This window comes from Rhyacophila brunnea, unplaced genomic scaffold (assembly GCF_057557595.1).
Source record: "Rhyacophila brunnea isolate RB1 unplaced genomic scaffold, BYU_Rbru_1.0 scaffold_18, whole genome shotgun sequence".
NCBI classification, from domain to species: domain Eukaryota; kingdom Metazoa; phylum Arthropoda; class Insecta; order Trichoptera; family Rhyacophilidae; genus Rhyacophila; species Rhyacophila brunnea.
In genome coordinates this window covers 3,181,124-3,203,419 of record NW_028232837.1, presented here as the reverse complement: position 1 = coordinate 3,203,419, position 22,296 = coordinate 3,181,124, and the positions used below count along the sequence as shown (strand labels likewise).

General features: G+C 32.8%; 1 protein-coding gene and 1 non-coding gene across 2 annotated transcripts in view; one reads left to right on the top strand and one right to left on the bottom strand.

Moving 5' to 3' along the window:
* The window catches only part of LOC147073118 (lachesin-like), a 178,505-nt gene that overhangs the window by 108,086 nt on the left and 48,123 nt on the right, over positions 1-22,296 (top strand). The gene's annotated exons all lie outside the window — the stretch shown is intronic.
* Positions 1,422-1,492, bottom strand: TRNAG-GCC (transfer RNA glycine (anticodon GCC)). Its single transcript has one exon. It is a non-coding gene; the product is annotated as a tRNA-Gly (tRNA).

Sequence of the window (22,296 nt, the reverse complement as noted above, 5' to 3'; positions counted from 1 at the left end):
ATTCATATTGACTTGCCAGACTTGACAGTATTTTTTAACCATTTTGTAAGTTCAATGTAAGCAAAAAAAAAAAAACAACAGTTATAAGAAGACCCGTATCAGACAATAGCCAGTAATCAAAACTATAAACGAATGCTTTCGAAACAATATAATTACGTTTTTATTTAATTACTTTTTGAATAAAATATATAAAACAAATAATTGATATTGTCTATTAGGAGATTTTTCGTGAATTAAGCTGCTATTTAAAATTCTTACAGCATTGACCTAAAGAATTTAGCTAATGATTTGCAACTATTCAGTAAAAACAACTTTCTTAATATAACCTCCGTGAAGGTCCAGATTTTAATGTTATTTACAAATAACACTAATGCCAGGTTTTGAAAATTAAGTAGGTAGGTACATAATAAAGGGAGTGTTACTTTACAAGTTTACATATTACATAATTATAATATTAAATACATACAAAATAGTTAAACGTATATAATATGTACGCCTGATAACTGTCACACGGTCCATTGTCTTTGGCACATAGCTTTTATAAAGCTCCGACGGGTTGAGCGTCGGGACGCCGTTTCTATCGCCCGATGGACACGCCGCCTGTCTCAAGTTTCACGGTGCAGCAAATCGAACTTCAAATCGAGTGCATTTTGAACCGTTTCCGTTTACAACCTTTTTAATGCAGCTGTATAAAGGGTTTTATGTTAATTTGAAAGCTTATGTTAAACCTCTCCATACGGGAGTTTTACTGTTTTATATTTAAACAATATAATCTGGAGGTAAATCAGAAGACGTACAATACCTGGAATATATAGAGTTATTTATCATTTATACAACTACAACCGAATTCTAATATATTATGATGAAAATCATGACATTTTCATGGATAGAAAACCATCATTATAATTAGGGAATACAATCCCGAGTCAAAATTTTGATCCTGGGATTTTACTAATCCCGGGATTCATAGGTATCTAAAATTGTCCGAAATTCCGGGATTCGGTATCACGCTTTATTACTCTTCTAATCTATTATCACTATTATAACAACTAACTTACTACTTCTAATCACTATTACATAATCACGTAGAATCGCAAAAACCGTATATAAGTAAACAATGCGATAATATATTTATTTGCCAGGGCTGTACTGAGATAAAAACGTCATGAATTAGTGTAAAAAACGCAAAGTTATGCACACTATAATGGACTATAATTTAATTAACAATATTGTTTAATGGTGACTCAACAAAAAAATCTTTCACAGTGCCATTTTTTTTCTTTATGATTAGGTATAATAATCGAACCTCACTAACAACGTTATGGAATCTTTATCATGTGTTTTAATATAAAAAACGTTTATATGACCCAATTAATTAAAATATTTCGTATATATCTAATATAAAATGAAGCAAAAATAATTGCATCGGCCGGGAATCGAACCCGGGCCGCCCGCGTGGCAGGCGAGCATTCTACCACTGAACCACCGATGCGATTCATTATTAAATATACGTGTTAATTAATAAAATGGTGAGATTATTAATAATTTTATTTTTATTGACTCAGCTGACAGTCTATTTCGTTCCACATTTTTAATTATTGTATTTTGTTCGCAAAATTGTGGATATAAACTATATTAATGCCATCTATATTATGACGTATACCATTAAATAAAACAAATAAATACATTTTGGAATCATGTATTTCAATGATATTTTAATAAGTTAATTTAATATTTTTAATTTTATATAATACTGTCTCAATTATTGTACGTTTGGCATAGCTGAGTGTGTATGGAAATGAAAAAGAACAAACAAAATTATAAGCATTCGTGTATTAATTGACGAAATGTGTACATAACAAATAAAATGCATATATTTTGTCAAACAGAATCATGTCATACAATTAATTTTATTCTATCGCAATACATAATTAAGTATTATGAAATTGGTGGAAAATGAATTCTACCTTTACTATAAACAAAGGTCATTTTGCAAATTACGTTAATTTGTTTACGTTAATATTGTTTTTTTTATACCAAACACGTATGTGGCCTAATGCTAGATGTTTATTGTAAACTTACCTAAATACATTTTGTATGTATTTTAAACTGAATTCTAAGAACATTGCAGAACGGGCGATTCTCACAGATTTTTTTCAGGGATCTAAATGAATCAACCCTTTCCCAGTGACATCCCTGAGTAATGCGCCACCCCTAAGCAAACTTAAAATGCCGCCCTCATTCAATTGCTGTATACAAAATCTGCAAATTCGTTAAGTAGCTACTTACCTATTTTATTATTTATTGAATTTACACCAAAACTCTTTAAAATAACACCGACACCATATATAGTGGTGGTTTTTAGGTAGGTAGAGGCATATGGCGCTGACAGGTTTGGAGACAGACCAGTAAAGGACTCGCATCCCTTGGATTCAGCAGGTGTGTTGTACTGGATAAGCCATCGCGAATGGGTTACATGTAAGTTGTACGTTTGCAGTTCATCGTGGGACACTTATTCGTGCGCCGTAGTATGTGAAACATAAGTTCGTATAACATTTTATCAAATGACGAGTTCTTCGTTGAATGTTCACCGTGGAATACATTTTGTACGTACCTTATAAAATGCGACGATAGTTTGCAAATAGTACTGTTCCAATTATTAGATTAACCCTAACCTAAACTAACCTCACCTAACCTAACCTAGTAAAGATATCTCCACATGTTGTAGCATACGTACGAATATACTCCACGGTGAAATGTTCAACGAAGAACTCGTCATTTGATTAATAATGTTACACGAACTTGTGTTTCATCTACTGCGGCGCACGAATAAGTGTCCTGCGGTGAACCTGCTGAACAAATTTCCGGATACGATCGCGGATGCCCTAATACGTATATAGGCCAAACTTGTCGAACGGCATAATAAGATAAAGGAATAAGATGAAAATAATATGACATATTGTGACGTTAAAATAAAAGATTCAATATTAAATTTGGATAATTTCATTTATATCAATTTTCAGCGATCATTTTGAATTTTCCATATTTTATATATTCGTAAATTTTCTCTCCCTTATCCAATCATACAAAAGATATCATTATAAATGAATTATTCGTCCAAATTGAACGACCTTTTTTTGTATAAACATTAGCTTCAATATTTTGACATGTCGCTTTGAAAAAAATATTTCTCCGCATTCCCCTGTCATTCTCGAGAGACATAAATCCTTCTTCGTACCTTTTGCATTCTAAAAAATACAATAAGGTATGAGGGATATACAATTTTATTCTTCAGACATTAGGCGAGATGATGAAAAAAAATTAAATCGATAAAAGCACGAAAAAACGTTCTGGGTTTACGGATAAATTAAAAATACATATCATATAAGTTGATATATTAGTAGCGAAGGGTGGAGGTAGGCTGTTAAGATTTCACATATTTTTTTTCCGGCCGATCCTAATAGGATCATATCGGCCTTCACAGAGTAGAGGTTTTTATTAATAGATTTTGTTTTTTACGAGATATGGTTGTCAGCCACTTGCTCAACCTATTAGGTCCATACCCTGACTCACAAACAAATTGAAAAACAATATGTCGTCACTGTTCTGGCAGAAGACACTAATTCTAAAAAATGACATATTAAGTTAGTACCAAAATGTTCCTTATTTCAAACTTTACCGTCTGGAAACCTTCTTAATAAATAAACAGTCTTTATTTTAAAGTCATCCTTTTACGATTACTTAATAAACTCACATGATAGACCATTATTTCAAACTTTTTAACAACTTCAAAGTCAAATTACTCAAAACTAGTATTCTCTAGTTAGTGTGTTCTGCCAGAACAGAGACGATGTGTACTTGCCAGACCCAGGATTCGAACCTGAGACCCACGGCGTGATAGTCCAACGCTTAAGCCGCGCGGCCACCGTGGGTGTTCATATAAACATTGACAGCCAAACATAATTGTTTTCATTGAACGAGAATTACAATGTGTATAGAGTGTGTTAGTTTTTTATATTCAAAAATCTAGAATAAGCTTTATGGCGACAACCATGACTATCCCACCCGAAACATATAGGCTGTCCGCATGGGAAGCGAACCTAGCCAACTTCTCGAGGGTCACATTGTAGCTATTGAAGACCCGACCCGACGATGATATTCAATTAAACCCTGCCTAATAAATGCAAGCCACAGTACATAATAGTAAAAGAATATTCTTTTATCTATAAAATATATAAAATTAAGCCATTAAGCCGTACATAATTTTGGATATTTTATAAGTAGAAAAATATTTTTAATCGATTATTGTTTGTATAGGAAGGGCTTATTGAATTAAAAAAACTAACCATCACCATTTGTAATAATATGTTTTCTTAATTTAATGAAAACAAATAAGTATGACTGAAAAAGTGTGCACTACTTTTTGTCGAATAGCAAATAACATACCTAAACTAAATTGGGTTGGATTAAGGGCGGACGTTCTCAGCGTGGGTCAAAATGGAGCTTTTATTCTATTTTCAAAGCATGATCCTGGACATTCCTTAACACATAAATTATACTGATGGTTTTATAAATGCGTTTAAAAATTAATAAATGTAAAAAATCTTAACATTACTGTACATTTATGTACTGAAATATGACTATATTCTAAAACATTAGAGCGAGAGGTTTAAAAGAATACTATTTTATGTAATAAAAATACTTTATGGAGTCATCAATTAAAATAAATATAAAGGATAATAAGGCTTCAAAATATATAAATAGATTATCTACAACGTTTAAGGTATGTCCATGATCATGTTTTGAAAATAGAAAAAAAGCTCCATTTTGACCCACGCTGAGCACGTCCGCCAAAATTGAATTTTAAAAACTAGCCACCACTATCTGCAAATTTTATTCTTAGTACAATACAAACAAATAAGTATTACAGATAAAGTTCAGTGTGCACTATTTATGTCGAATCGTAACAGCCTACTGCCACCCCTCGCCACTGAGGTATGTAGAATAACGGTCCAGTTTTTTTTCTAAAAAAAAGTCGAGTGTACATTCAATGAAATTTGTAAATATAGTATTCTATATTATATTATATACGTATATACATGACCAGGGACACACAGAATTAACGGGGACTGAAATACCTAACGGGTGTGGAGTAACAGGCAACCGATCTCAGGTGTGGAAGAATATGGGCTAACCTTAAATACGTCTCAAGAATACATCATTATAAGCTTGTCCTTTGTTCTGACAACTGCTTTCCGTTTATGCACTGACTTTCGCACGTTGCACGTATATAATCTGTGTTTCATTTTCGTAGGACACTCACACATTCATAACCTTGCTTCAAAATATAGTGTATAGCGGTATTGCCTATTTGTATTATATTTATTAATCTGTTCTGTGTACATGCCTAACTAATAAAATGTTTGAATATATATAATGAATTTAAAAATAATAACAACAAATTAATACATTCGACTAAGATACTTGATGGAATTTGAATTTAAGTTCTAATTGATTTGAGTCAGCTATATATGCATGAGATGTTCACAAATAATTATGTACTACAATATTATTTAGCTGTATTGATAAAATTAGGTATATTGATAGTAGGTATCGATTCAACGCTCAGCATTACTTGCCATCACTAAGGCTTATAAGACGACTTCTACCGACGCGTTGCCTGTCCTTACTGGAGTGCTTCCGTTAGACCTGCACATTCAAATCCGTGGTGCCACGATCGCCTTGCTCGGCGGTCTGGGGGCGGAGGTTGGCGGTATCTTTATATCGCCGCCTTTAGGACTTGGATCCATGAGCCGGTGCGCTCGAAAACTTATTGTACGCGACCTGGCGTATGACACGGCGCTGCGTGCGTGGCAGGGGCGATGGACCACTTCTTCCAAGGGCAGACAAACGCATTTGTTTTTTCCTAATATAAAGTGGCGCATGGAGATAACCAGATTGACTCCAGACCATTGGACTTCTCAGTTCTTAACCGGACACGGTGGTTTTGCCTCCAAGCTCTGTCAGCTTGGCCTAATAGAATCTCCGACTTGCTTATGTGGTGAATTGCAGGATGCCGATCACATACTCTGGGAGTGTCCCCATATGTCAGTTGAAAGGGAAGAGCTTCTCAAGTCGGTCCGACCCTCAGTTGGACCGGTCGGCCATTACGACTTGGTATCTACGAGGGAAAATTTCTCAGCTTTTAAAAAGTTTGCGGCATTATACGGCGAGCGAGAAGGTCTTTTCTCATCGAGAATTGACCGTAATACATTATATGGAAGTAGTGATCACGCACACTCTAGTGCACGCCAACCAAGGTCTTGGGAAGTTTCTCCTGGGACACTTTCGCCACAAATTTGAACAGCCTCTATCGTTCGTTACGCCAATGTATACGCCTGCATAATGGGTGTGGAGACGTGGCGGATGGTGGAGGGAAAAGCAAGTAGGTATCGATTATATTATTTGACAACAAAGTGGTAATATTTTTAAATATAAAAGGTTGTAACACGAAATATTGTAATGTGATTTCTTAATTATTATCAGTTCGAAAATACCCGTAAAATACAATTTAATTAACCATCATGCACTTTAGTTTTGTGTATGCACAGTTTACATTATTAAATCAATTACATTATTAATGGACAACGCACTCAGTACAGTAGCTAGCAAGCAAATTCGTGCTTCGTGCATAGCGATATTCGCACATGTATAGGTGTCACGCAATTTCCATTATGCGATATCACGCATCGGGAATTTATGGCAATATCACCTTTATTGTAATGGGGTTAGAACAGTGTTTCTAGTGTCAATGTTAATTTGAGCGTACCCGTTCGAACCGAACCATTCGGCAGACCCGACAAAAACAATCGGAAATTTATAGCAATATCACCTTTATTGTAATGGCGTTAGAACAGATTATTCCATTCGGCAGACCCAATAAAAAAGTGAGTGTCATTTTTTTCCCGATGCTTCGTCTATATTAATGTCATTGTATTAAATAACCTTATGTGGCATTTTTTCTAGGCGGGTTACGCCCTTTTTCCGAAGCAAAACGGATATAATGTTGAAATATCTCAATTCTCTTGTATAATAATATTATACACCTAACTGAAATCGGCCATGCGACAATTTGCACAGAGCTGCTTCTTTTCGCCTCTTTTTTTTCAATATACACACTGTCATTGTGTTATCCTTTAAATTCTAAGGCCATTCTAGAAAAGTCCCTTTCTAGTTTCTATTCACTAGGGACGGCAAAGAATCTCAAATTGGGTCGCAGGCTGCCTAAACTAATTTGAAGGATGCTACATAAAACACTTCAAAATTATTTTATTACTTCATTATTTTTCAATTTGACTTCAGAAAAAAATTGATACTATTAGAATGCAGAAAGCAGTAACGCTTGTACCAACCTATTCAACTGATATTCTTCTACAATAAAATAACAATAGATTCTTTTATTAAATAAATTTAATTCATAGAATTGCTGCCAAAAGTTTGTAAGTCGATAAATTAGGTATTTAGAGTCAACAGCGTATGTGTTTATATACAAGTATGCTAGAAATAAAATTCAAGGCCATCTGATATAATAATGTATAATAAAATGCAAATAAAGCACAAATAAAATAGAATTATGCCTGATTATAAAGGGTATGTCAAAGCTCAGATTGCAATTATTACTCCATAATACGATTTCGAGACTTTCCAACTTTTAGCAGTTACCCCACGATAATAATGATTCGTTGTTTTGCTTAGATAATGACGTCACAACTAAAAAATATATATTTTACTTTTCTCAATGAACTCGCTTAGGTTTAGTCAACGACAATTTTCATATATACCCTGATCAATATATGTTTTTAATGTTTCTCGTGTAAAATAATCATTAAATACAGTTGTGCCACTATCATAACATAGCTGCGATGAATAATTAATGATTAATTATTAATTTAATATATATATATACATACATAATAACGTATTATACATACTTTTTAAACACTACAATATACCCTGATAACCAATGACAGTAGTGTAGTGAAATAGAGGTGTAATTAGTAATATAAGTGAAAAAATCACAAACACAAAGGTCTTGTGAAAATCACATAAATAATATAGGGTTACATGTAAGTTGTACGTATGCAGTTCATCGTGGGACACTTATTCGTGCGCCGAAGTACGTGAAGCATGAGTTCGTATAACATTTTATCAAATGACGAGTTCTTCGCTGAACATTTCACCGTGGAATACATTTGTACGTATCTTACGAAATGCGGCGATATTTTTCAAATAGTACTGTTACAATTAGATTAACCCTAACCTAACCTAACCTAACCCATTAAAGACATCTCATAAAATTCGCCACATGTTGTAGCATACGTACAAATATACTCCACGGTGAAATGTTCAACGAAGAACTCGTCATTTGATTAAATGTTAAACGAATTCATGTTTCACGTACTGCGGCGCACGAATAAGTGTCCTGCGGTGAACTGTTTACGTACAAAATTCCGGATACGATACCATAGGTGACCTCATCAGGAATCGAAGCCCCCAGGTCAAAGGCCAGCGTCTTACGCACTGGACTACTATATAATAATTAAATATATATTGCGAAGATTACGAATGTATCTCGCATTTCTTGGTCGTTTTCTCATTGGTGAGGATCGTATTCATCTTGAAATGCCGTCAAACTTTGAGCAACCAAGACTTTCCACCCCTCTTGATCATATGTTTCTCTCAGTGCAGAGCGAAGGCCACCCCAGTTCCTTGGTCGCTTCAGCGCACCGACGCTCTTACCCTGCTTCGCCTTCCCTGAAGGCTACCCAAAGTCAATAATCTCTCCAGGCTATGTCCAAAAAATAAATCAACCATATTGTGGAGAGCTTTTCCTTGATCTGTAGTCTCTGGATGATTTTTCTACTAACTAGTTCGTCCTGTACTCTGTCCAAGAAATATTAAGCATTGACTTGTATTTTTAGTCATATTATATATTTCACTACCCATATTAAATTTCCTTATAGATGAAATTTTAATATCTTTATATAACATAAAAATATCATATATAAGTAGATAATAAATTAAATGTTGAAAGAAAAGTGTTGTAACACAATATTGTAAAGAAATACAAAACTGTATTCAAACGATATTTAGTTTAGTGCAACCCTTAAAAGAAACGACATCTATTGGTTTGCTTGGAGTACATTTATTCAAATTTTATTTCAGTTCGGAATTTCTCCATCTGCGCCGCCGATGGAATTCAAATTTGATTGGAGAGTTCCACATCTACTTGCACACTGTATCGTCTGTGCTTTTTTGCTATCTTTTTTTCTCTCTCCCAGTGAGGCTAGCACTCGATTGGAAATATTGTGAATGAACATATCACTATAAAACGTATTGTTACAATTATGTAGTTATGTAATTAACCACACATCTAAGTGAAAAAATTAACCCACGGTACATTGTCTTCAGAATTTTTGACTCTGAAGATATGGGTCGCGAGCTTAAGGGGGGACATGCTCAGCGTAGGTCAAAATGGAGCTTTTGTTCTATTTTCAAAGCATGATCCTGGACATACCTGAAACGTTGTAGATAATCTATTTATATAATTTTGACGCCTTATTATCCTTTACATTTATTTTAAACATTTAATGACTGCATAAAGTATTTTTATTACATAACATAGTATTCTTTTAAACCTCTCGCTCTAATGTTTTTGAATATAGTCATATTTCAGTACATAAATGTGCAGTGGTGTTAAGATTTTTTACATTTATTAATTTTTAAACGCATTTATAAAACCATCAGTATAATTTATATCGACATTATTATAGTGAAATATTTACGATAAAAAATTATATTGATAATCTCTGTGATCCCAAATTTGAGAAGAATTGGGCATTTTATTATTCAAAAAATGGGCAATATTTACACATTTGAAGATAATTCTCAAGATACTCATTATAAGCTATATTTTTGACCATTCAAGTGTGATAAACATCCTACGAATAATGATTGCTTTATAATAATTATTGACCAAAGAATAAGGTAGTGTTTTTTTGAAATACGCCATTTCTTTTGGCATTCCCCAGTGGTTAAACTACAACATACGGCCGTATCCATAAATTGAAGTAAGGAGTAAAATGATGTTAACGCGCGTGTTTGAACATGTACCTAACCGATTTTTAAAACGGTTCCTAGTTCTTCACTACCACATACATCTACCAAACTTTATGAGTTCGTCTATCCAGCAGATTTTAGGGCATCCGTGTGGGCGTTTAGTACCCTTGAGTATTACTTTATGACGGCATTTGTCTGTAGATTGTTGACTAGCCGAGTGACATGTCAAGCTCATTGCCATTTCCTCAGCTTAGCGATCTCTATCACACCGCGTACTCTCATTTGCTTACTTATGAATATAGTACAAACGAATTAATTGTTCCAAAAAATACTCAAAAGGAACAGTACCTACAAAACATCAATCAATTTGAATATACAATATAAGGTCATTTATTATGCAGAGAAGTCATTTTCACTTTTTATAGGCAAGCTCAATCTTTCAAAATACTGGACATATTATAATATTTTATTCTGATTGTGGCCTCCTTTGGTCTGCTGTAAAACCAAAAGTTGATTTTTAGCCCGTCGCCCTCGGTTAAGGACCACTGGTTTGGAGTATTTAACACGACTATATAAACATGTATAGCAGATATTAGCACTTAAGATCATTTAAAAAAAAAATCACTCTTTATTTGTATGCCTATAAAAATGTAAATACAGACAGGTATTTTTAGAGTATTTTTTTGAGTATGGGTCCATTATCTGGAGTCCTTATGAGGTTTCATAAATAAGCTTATTTTAGAGCGTGTTCATAAAAAAACTCTTCGTCATCTTTATTTTATAGTTTATAATTATTTTCCTTTTGACACCTTCTCAAACGAGTATTTTGCGACTAACTTTTTTCAAGGCATGCTCGCCTTTCATTCTCTTGAAGCATTTTTCCCTGCTCTCACGTGGTATAGTTTTCAATCCCGATATTCTAGAAATTTTGAATTTTTACTTACCCGTCAATTATATGCGTGGTCGCAGCCATGACCTATTTTGGGTGAAAGCTGTTTTCTCATGTCAGGCTCACCAGGCACCGATAGCGAGGGCTGTGCGGCTGGTCAATGCACTCCCTAGAGATGTAAATATTTTTGACGATCCATTATTTATTCTGTTTTTTAAATTATATTTTATTGTTTAATTGGTATTTTTTTAATTATTGTCTTTTTTTTATTTTATTTCTTTTGTAAAAAACTATTTTTTCTTTGCTTTTTTTCTCTAACTGATTACTTGTAATTTTGTAATGTCATGTTGTGAACATCCAGAATTAATAATTTATGTACTCAACGTGTCTTTTTTTAAATAAATAAATAAAGAGAGTAGATAACTTCTTATTACTTATAATTAACAATATAATTATATATAGGTATTTTTTATTTTGCCGACGTTAAAATTTAATTTAACCAATAGACTTATAAATAACTCTCAATTGCTGTCTGTGTCTCTTTAAACATCGATTATTTAACAAGTTTCATTTTCCGAACTGTTTAAAAAAGCTCAACAACTTACACTCAATTTCGAATATCTGAAAAAGCTCTTCATTTATCAACACAAGCTTTTCAACTAAACGAGAGAAGAGAGAAAAAGAATTTAAATAAAAACAAAGACCAAACATAAGTCTAGACTGTAGCCGGTCAATTATATTATAATTAAGGATCATAACGAAAGCTTTTTTCCACTTCTCGTGTTCTTTTTTCTGTCTCGAAAATCTCATAATGAAAGCATTCTGTAAACAAGAGCTTTTCTTAAGAGGTGTGTATGAGTACCTTCAGTATTTTAAACTATCAGTTAGTTTAAATTTGAAAGCTTAATGCAGCGAATTAGGAAACACTTATTAAACTTATATGTTATATTATCTAAATTCAAGACATGGTGTAATAACAAAGTTTATATAATTGCAATAAAAAGAACTTCGTAGAAAAACAAAGCTTAAATTTCAGTTTGCATATTACATAAACTTGGAATAAAACTATTCTCTAAATTATTGGTCCACTGGTTAAAAAGTTTACATCCTAACTATTGAAAGGTGAGAACTTAAATTTATGTTTGATTAACTTCAGATTTTGAATTTCAGCTGAAAATATTTTCGATAGTTCTGAACTAATATAATAGAATATTATAATTTTAAAACAAAGGCACCACACTGCTGAACATTTAGTTATACTTAAAACTATTATCTTCACTGCATTTGCTTTTACTTCCCACGTGATATAGGTACAAAAATTCTAACTTACTTTACTGGCAAAAGTATTATGCAATTTTTAATGACATAGATTCACTGCGTCTTTAATAGTTCGACCATCGAAATGCTTAATATCTCTATTCAGGCATGCACTAGGTAAGTATGCTTTTTTATCAAACGATTTTCTGTTTATTTCAACACTACTTACTTCATCATCACGCCCCAGCATTGGGGCATAGCACCACTTCCGTCGGTCCATCGCCACGTCTCGTGCCTCAAGCCATGTGAGACCGTCGAGAATACATCGCGTTTGCAGCACCGCTGTAGTGTGAGGCCAAGGTCAGATAGGCAGGTGCCTTGCTTGGTGGCTACGTGCTAGGTGACATATCCTAGTGAACGAACGCACACTATTCCATCGCAATGGCCACACTGCACGCTTTGCGCCTCGCTACGTGATTATGAGTCACCTCGTGAGTCTCCCGGCGAACAAACGTGCCGGTTATTTTTATTGTGTCACCTGGTGATTTTGCCATTGTCTATGGATTTTACAAGATGGCGGATTCCATATGATAAACGTCAAACACTGTATATTTTGAGGTTATGAATAATAACGCATGGGATGAATGCATACAAGTTCGAATTTGAGACTTTCAAAATTTTAAACTTATTATATGAGAAGTAGCTTTCTGGTTAGTTTTTAGAGTGACATATCGTTGTTGTTGACTTGAGAGCTCCCAAATGTCAAATGAATTTGTACCTAAGCACGTAGCCCGTAATGTGGCAGTAGTATTTTTAGTAGACAAGCATAGCATCTAGCTCAGGACTAACGAAGCACCTACCTATATGGCCGAAGCTTGAGGGAGGGTTGACTGTGGCAGAACTCTTGAGGTTGTGCCACAAGACTACGAAGCATCACACTCTCTAGTGGCATCCGGTGCCACATAAAGTGTTTCTTAATGATTAATTCCATCCGCAAGTTCTGCAGCGTACACTCATCAACTCGAGTGAATTTACCCATAAGATTTGGCGGAGACATCGATTCTCAAAGCTCAATGTCGAGATCTTTGAAACTTGATAGGATTTAATTGTTGAGATTGTATTTTGGTAAATTTAATAATCTTTGTAAAACCATCTTTATATTCGACTTTATAAAGTGAACATTACAATTTAATAAATAAACAGCTTTTTAAGATAGCACAATAATAATATAAGTCTTTAAATATATTGTTATTTTTCCGTTTATTCTATCAATTGTATGCAATAGATTGCATTCGCAGCACATGCACTTTAGAATGCTCGAGAAGAGATACTTAAAGCCACTGTTAGCAAACTGGATGGCACATACAATATACTTAGCAGTGTGATTCTAGAAAGCTACTGGTGATATAATACAACAGTACGCGACGAAGAACTGTTATAAATGAAATATAAATATATTAGTAAAAAAACATATTACCTAAATGTTTGATGGATTTAGAAATTAAAACGGCAATTAACATTTTTTTAAATGTTGGCAATTCATTAAAAATCTATTATTTTTCTTATATATATCTATTAAAAAAAAAAAGTAATAGAAAATGTTATTTGTGTTATTATATATTAGCAAAGTAACAATATTAAAAAATACTTTGTTTAATCTAAGAAAATATCACTTTAACGCTTTCGCTGCTGAATAGATAATGAGATTTTAATTGCCCCCTTTAAAATGCACGTTAATTACATCGATCGGCCGCCTGGTAATTACGCACCGTGTGCGTCTTCCGCGTCCAAAGTATTAAGAAAGATATAGGTACTTAAGGGCGGACGTGCTCAGCGTGGGTCAAAATGGAGCTTTTATTATATTTTCAAAGCATGATCCTGGACATTTCTTAAACGTTGAAGATAATCTATTTACATAATTTTGAAGCCTTGTTATCTTTTATATTTATTTTAAACATTTGATGACTGCATAAAGTATTTTTATTACATAACATAGTATTCTTTTAAACCTCTTGCTCTAATCTTTAAGAATATAGTCATATTTCAGTACATGCATGTGCAGTGGTGTTATGATTTTTTACATTTATTAATTTTTAAACGCATTTATAAAACTATCAGTATAATTTATGTCGACATTATTATAGTGAAATATTTACGACAAAAAATTATATTGATAATATCTGTGATCCCAAATTTGACAAGATTAGGCATTTTATTTAACCTTACTGATTTTTTTAAAATGGTACATGTTCCAACACCCGCGTTAACAGCAGACAGACGTCGTAACTGACGTATTTAGGTATTTTCATGTTTTGTTGAATTTGGAGTTTTTGTTTAAGATCGGTAAATAAATCCAAGCCGTGACTACTATAACTATGGTTACGGAAAAATCAAGGTTTTTAATAGCCGTTTTTACAGAGTTTGAGAAAAAAACTCGATAAATACTAAGCGATTCGGTTGTAACTATTATTTACAAAAGATATTAGCCGTATCTGACATAGATACGGCTAAATTCCTTTATTTTTCGGACTTACGCCCAGAGTAGCCTAGTATCGCTTTAGCTACAGCCATAATGCTTTAGTAATAATATGCACTGTGTGTTGATACACTCCATATATAGATAGTATTTATCTTCCTTCCAAGACGCCTGAATTCGGTTGGCTTGAAGATCAGGCAAACCAGGCCAAGGATCTCTTCTGGAATCTGCAACACGTTGTGGAACCAGGTCCAACATCGCTTATTCACTCTCAGCGTAATGTCAGGCTGCTCTGTTCATTCCATTATCTCCTGGTTACTCTTGAAGTCATTCCACCACACACGCAGTATCCGTTGCAAACATCTGTTATCGAAGCTCAGTATACAGTTACTCTGAGAGGTGTCATGATTCGCTACCGTAAAGCAGCACTGTCAGGATGCAAGCGTCGACTATGCGGCAATTGGTTTTGACCAAGTACATTCGTGAGTTCTAGATACTCCGCACCAATTTAGTCGATATCATAAGCTATACTGAATTTAGTTACCAACCAACAATAAATAATCTAACACAGGTATTAGGCACTCAAATCGGTATTCAGTATTCAATAAAAATAATAAAAATTAATTAATATCAAGTGTAATGTCTGTGTCCCTATTTTTTTCTATTACATATTTTCTGAAGGTTGTCTCACTTATTTAGTAGATTTTTGCTATAATTGACTTGACATTAATTGATAAACAATTATTTTGTTTAATAATATAAATGTAATATTATGATTTTATGATGTAATATATTTTTTAAAATTAACATTAATAAAATAATATTGTGCATTATCATTGTAAAGTTAAGTTTAGTTATACGATTCCATGATTTTTTAATTAACATTAAAATTAATTATCCTACGTTGTTTTAAATATTTTTGTATTCCAAATTTTAAAAAAATAATTACAAGATAAAAAGAACTTTTTATATACAACGTTTTTAAATTTTCTGTTGAATCATAATATAAACTTGACTTGACTAGCTTAAACGATCAAAAAAATTTGTACTTGATAGAAATAATACTGAAATGTCATATTGATTTCCATTGTAACGCACGTAGGTATATAATACTATTAATAATTTAGTTGCTAGGACCCACTTAGCAACCAATAATAGTTTTACTTTTTACGGATTTCTTCCGAAATAACTTTTCATACAAAACAGAATTAACTGAAAATGAAATCAATTCTGCTTAAAGATGGGTCAAAGTATTAAAAAAATGCATTGGCATCGTGTTCTGATATTATATTCTAAAAGTTTCAAAGTTTTAGCTAGTCGGAAAGTAAGTTAAAAATCGATTGCAAGATTTGTACCGGACAAACAACCACCGGAAAAATAAGAATACGAGCTGAGAAAAACGTTGTAAAATCAATAAGTGTATTCAATAAGTAAATTTAATGGCTTTGAAAAGTTTTTTTGGCTAATTCTAAGATATTAAAAATTAAGTTATTGAACTAGACTACAAATGTATCTTCAGAGTGATCTAATGTTTTAATAATTCACTTATGTATTTACATTACAAATTTAAAACATTCACAGCAAGATAATATGGAGAATATAAAGAAAAATAATTAAATCAATGCAAATAGTGGAATTTATTTATTTAATTCTCCCGTTACATAAGTGTAACCTTAGGTTACCCAGCCCAATAAACTGCAAAATATTTCAGTTAATGTTCACTTCGTCATCTTCATATTTCGGCCTAGAATATTCTACAATATTACATCCTTATAATTAAAACATTATTATTTCTAAAATCAATAGCATTATCCACTACATATAATAAAATTGATAGACATCCATCAGAATTATTAATTTACCTGTCATAAATTATAAATGCACATCGCATACAGAGTGTTGCATTTCATTGCGAACAAGAGATGGATCTAAAAGTATATGCGACAAAGAGAGACACACTCAGTTGTAAAAAGGAGATATAAAATAAGGCGTGAGATCGATATAGTATAATGACTTGTAGGATGCAAAAATGTATAGAAATATAGTACGAGTATCATTAGATTTAAGTTTTGACGCTGTTTTGATCATTTTATAGATAAAATAAATAGCAAATAATGACTTAATTACGTTGCCAAATTAGTGATCCATTTAACCTACTGTAATATTATCAATATCGTACGGTAACCTAAAATTACATCACTGGAACGGACGGAATTTATTAGCACCGTAAATAAAACGTTAAAAAAAATGAAAATGGTATAAAAATTACACTAAAAGAACTAACTGTATTATTATACACTATTTTAAAAATTCATAAAACAAAAATTACCTAATCTCACCTTTTCGCAAATGAAAGATATCAATATCTGAAGCGACAGTTGTTGCCCTCCCAATTGGCATCACCGATAGCAGGTTAGTTCTGTTTGGATCAACAATAGCACGAAGCAAAAAGTTCTTATTTATATTGGCTCTTTACATCGAAATTTTCTAGTTCGATTCTTAGTGAAATAGAAGTACATCGTTGTAATTTGATCATGCCTTGGTGTAAATGGATTTCGTAGATTATTATAATACTAAAAAGAAATAATAATTGTATAAATCAGAAAAAATGTATTAGTTAATCAAATAATTAATATTATCTTTTATCTTATCGACTGGCATACGTAAAAGAAAGTTAGAAAGAGAGAGAAAGAAGTTTTAGTTATTTTAAGTTTTAAGTTTTAACAATAATTGTCTCCCGAACCATTTTCACTATTAGGCAGTACTTCAATTGATATGGGTCCAAACAATCAACCCACTCTCAAACCTACTTTGATCTGATGATTGAATAATATATAAAGATGTTTATTTAATTTATTAATTTTATTTACTCTGTTGATGTGTTCCGAATTTAAAATGTTTTTAAATGGCTATACGCAGTTAATATGTTCCAAATTTAAAATGTGTTCTTTTTTAATAGGCATTAACCCTTTAGAGATCAAAACCGTACACGACAAGCGATTAAAAATGATCGCAATAAACGTCAGGCACAGGATTACCGCGTAACACTCAATTTGAAATTATTTTGACTAAAAGGAGCATTTTCAGCGAAGCGGCTAGCAGAAAAAATCCACCCGCAGTATTTTATGGTGCTTCAATTTTGAAGAGGAAACGCGAAATCGGTATTGTTCAAATTTGGAATGGCCATACCTTTTGCTAGTGTACAGTGTGATTAAGAGAGAGAAAAATAAACAAATTTAATTTTAAATTCCGAAAAAAAAGACACATTGCAAAATCCAGACAGATGGTTGCATTTGACTGAATTATTAATTCGTATTCAAAGCAACAATAAGATAACTAAATTTTATACATACAAACAGAATATCTGCAACTTAAAACTAATGGCATAAATATAGAAAGATAATTTCAATTTCAATTTCAATTTTTTTTTTAAACATATTGTGGACATTACAAATTATAAGTTTAATACGTTCACAACATGACATATAGAAACAAATAAGTATACTTAAAACAGTAAGTGTTACATAAAAAAGATAGATAGTATGTTATTAAACCGTAGAAATATGTACATACAAAAATATTAATTAGATAGGTACAAGGAAGTACACCGGATGAATTAAGCAGACCCTATTTTAAGAATTTATAAAACAACGTCCACCTATACTCATCCTCACGTAGGTGGAATATATCAACACCCGAAGCAATTTCGTTGAACATAGTTATCGCCCTCCCAATTGGCATCACCAGTGGTAGGTTGGTTCTGCACCTTGGGAGAATAAACAACTGATGTTCTCTATTTCTAAGACAGTTATCAGGGACACATAGGTCAACACTGCCCAGAATGGCAGAGTTCTCATTTATACCTCGTATAAGTCGAAAAAAATACGTAGCCAAATAAAGATTTCTTCTAAATTGCAAACTGCAGTATGTAAGCATGCCTAAGAGAAAGTCAGTTGGATAAAGCCACGGATAGTATCCGTACAACCTCAAATAAAGGAGTCTCAAGAATTTCTTCTGAACCCTCTCCACCATAAGGCTATACTTCAACTGATCTGTCTTCTATATTTTCCATGAATTTATGTGCTTACTAATAAAACTTCTGCTTGTTTGGCCGTGATAAACAGATACAAAAATTCCACACTACATAAAAAAGACCACTTCTATGTAGGGGATTTATATTACGGTATGTACTATTTAAAAAAAAGTTCTAATGTTAGTTATTACTTACTTAGAATAAGACGTTTCAATTGTGACGTTAAGTAACATTTTTTTGTGAATTCTCTTATATGAAAGTTATTCATTATAATATAGCTGACAGATAGTGAAAATATTCCTAGATACGTATTCAGAAATTTGGTAGAAAAAAAATATTAGCGCGGCATCTTAGCTTCTTTGCTCGGTTAGCGAAAGACGTGTTTTCAAATCCCACATGGGCAAAGATAGTATCTTGTTATAAGGATATTTTTGACGTTTCCAACAATTATGTAGGTACTCACCTTGATAATATTTTCAACTCTTTCTAATACTTCTTTCACATTATAATAGATATTTACTAGTGTCAAAGGGAGGAGATAAGCTGTGGAGATTCGACATAAATAGTACACTATAAAGTTTGTCAGTCATACTTGTTTGTTTTGATTGAAATAAGAATACAAATTGCAGATTGTTTTGGTTAGTTTATAAATACAATTAAACCCCGCCTAAACTAAACCATACAAACCATAATAGTAGCGGTAGACTGTAGGCTTTAGAGATCCAACCAACTTAGTGCAAATTTTTTCTGTCAAACTTATTTGTTTATTTGAACAACTAAGCATAAAAATTACAGATAGTGTTGGTTAGTTCTTAGAAATCAATGAAGCCGTGCCTAACCTAAGCTACAATAGATACACAATATTCTTATATCTATAAAACATTGAAAATTGTGTATGTTTTATTTACATAATTTTATATAATTTTTTTTTTATATAATATCTATTACGGTTTGGTTTATTAAAATTAAAAAAAAAACTAAGACAATCTGCAATTTGTAAATTAAAATAAAAAAGCATGTTTGACAAAGTTTAGTAAACACAATTTATATCAGATTTACACAGCGTACCTCCAGCCTTCGCCACTGATATTTAGTATAGAAATACGTATTTAAACTGTTTCGTTTTTACAAAAAACAACAATAAACATACTTATCACATTATCGTGTGGTTAGATAGATTTGACACGTAATTAGATATATTCGGAGTGGCGCAAAACAAGAGCAAAGTGATGAAATAGGCTTACGTAACCTCGACAAATGTAACAATAATCAGAATAGCCCTGCCAAGCTCCGGCGTACTATAAAAAAACATCTCTGTATGCTGTGAAGGTATTTCCCATATATTTTAAACTCTCTTTTCGAATAAACAGTAAATTTAGCTATCTTCGCAGTATAAAGCGTGAACCATTTAAAAGGCTTTAGTTTTAACAATAATTTTATTTATTATTTTAACATTCGTTCATAATATAAAATATGTATTATATTTATATAGGTTATGTGAATTTTTAAATAATATAATCATACTTTCATTATTCCTAGAAAAAAATACCCGATGATAGTGGTACTGTGAACTGCTGCATAGCCTGACGGACTCTTATAGTATCTCGTGAGAAAGCCACCGCTGCACTTGACCATTATTTTTATCAAACGGTGATGCTTCGCTGATGGTTGTTCCTCATCCATAATGTTTCTATTCTTTGATTGATTGTGTATTATTATTATTATTATTTTTGTGATTTTACCGAGGCTTTGACTGCGGCTCGCTGTCATATCGCCTACTTCTCTTCTAGAAGGGGATCCGTCGATCAGGTCCTCACTCCTATTCTGTTAAATAACTTTAAAATTTTGCCTAGCTCTTCCGTCTTACCCACCGCCAGGACACCCTTCAATTCGTCGACATTCTCATAGATATACGTAGTATTATTATTAAATAACACACTAATTTCTCATCTAAACACCGTTTTGTTGATTTTTCAACTTCTAATTATTCACTCCCGAAATCTCTTCAATTTGAACCGAGCATATTTTTATAGAAATTGACATTTTGTGTTGAGAGGGCTGGCGCGCGCTGGAGCTGGTTCAGTGTTCACGCACTTACGCACTGGTAAACGGACGGTTCGGAATGTCACTCTCAAAATTTCACTTGGGTTTTTGAATAAATGATGACAACAAATTGAGGATGGATGATAGACGAAACGTTCAATCAAATCACGTCAGATTTAGCGCAACGAAGGTAAAACAGATGCGTTTTAGATGAGTCACTCTGTGGTTAACGACGGCTTAGCTTTAGCAACCCTAAGCGCGTCCGCTGTCTTGAAGTAACTGAATGTTACTTGCAATCACGCTCGACTCATGACCCGTAACAGCTGACTTGCAACATTATCTAGAGATTCGAGGTAGGTGGAAAGAAAGGAATGAGTGTTACCATAATTGGCCCAACCATTATCTTTAAAATATTTTTAGTAAGTTATATTTTGAATACGGATTTCTATCGTGAAACAGAGGCCAGAATGATTGCTTTTTTTCATACGTTACGAGATCAAATCCTACGGTTCCGTTGGATAGAAATGTATATATATTATTCGGTATAGGTATCGTTTAAGGCCAAGAACTATATGGGTAATGATTGACCGTACAAGACCCAAAACCAGGTATCGTCTTGCCAAATCCTACTTATCAGAAAGCTTGCAGAGACAATATTCGAGCCTACATCGATATATCTTTTGACGATCGCATTTCAACGTCGCCAATCAAGACTATAACTTCAAATCCTACGTATCGGAACCCAGTACATCGTGTTAGCCGACGATTTGGCACCGGGACAACTAGGCGCCACGCAATTGAATGTATTTTAATAGTATATATTTAATATTATTATTTATATTTAAATTATTATATTATATTTAATACTTGGCGAGAATTTAAATATGCACACGTAAATAATAATTAATTTTGCATTCAGTTCCAATAAGAAGAGAGTTTTTTTACTTTCACATAAAGGGTCAGGCATGATAATTTTCAATTACCAATAAAAAAAATTAAAATAAAATGAATTCAAACTACTAAGTAGTATATAGAAACTGTTTAAAATCCATCGTCTACTTTCTGTATAAAATCTTAACTAACGTCTACCCACTTTATTCGACAGTGCGGCCCCCAATTGTCCTGGCGTCCAGTTGTCCCATTCTCTGATAGCCTTTGGCTGCCACTCGCTCATACTGTTCATATTATATGTAATACCAAATACTACTTACGCGCAAAGAAGCAAAATGAAATAATATTTCTATTAGTTTCGTTAATATTTTAAGGCCGTATATTTGTTCTAGTCTAGCCTATTTATGGGTATTTTCAAACCTTCTCTTTCAAGGTTTTTACGTCAAAGAATATATTATATTATATTCAAATGAAAAATGTTTCCAAATATATTTTCGGCACGGCACGTAATATTTTGATTTTTTTTTAATATTTTTGATGAGGCAATAAAAATCACATAAACAAAAAAACCACCATTAAAACCAAAAC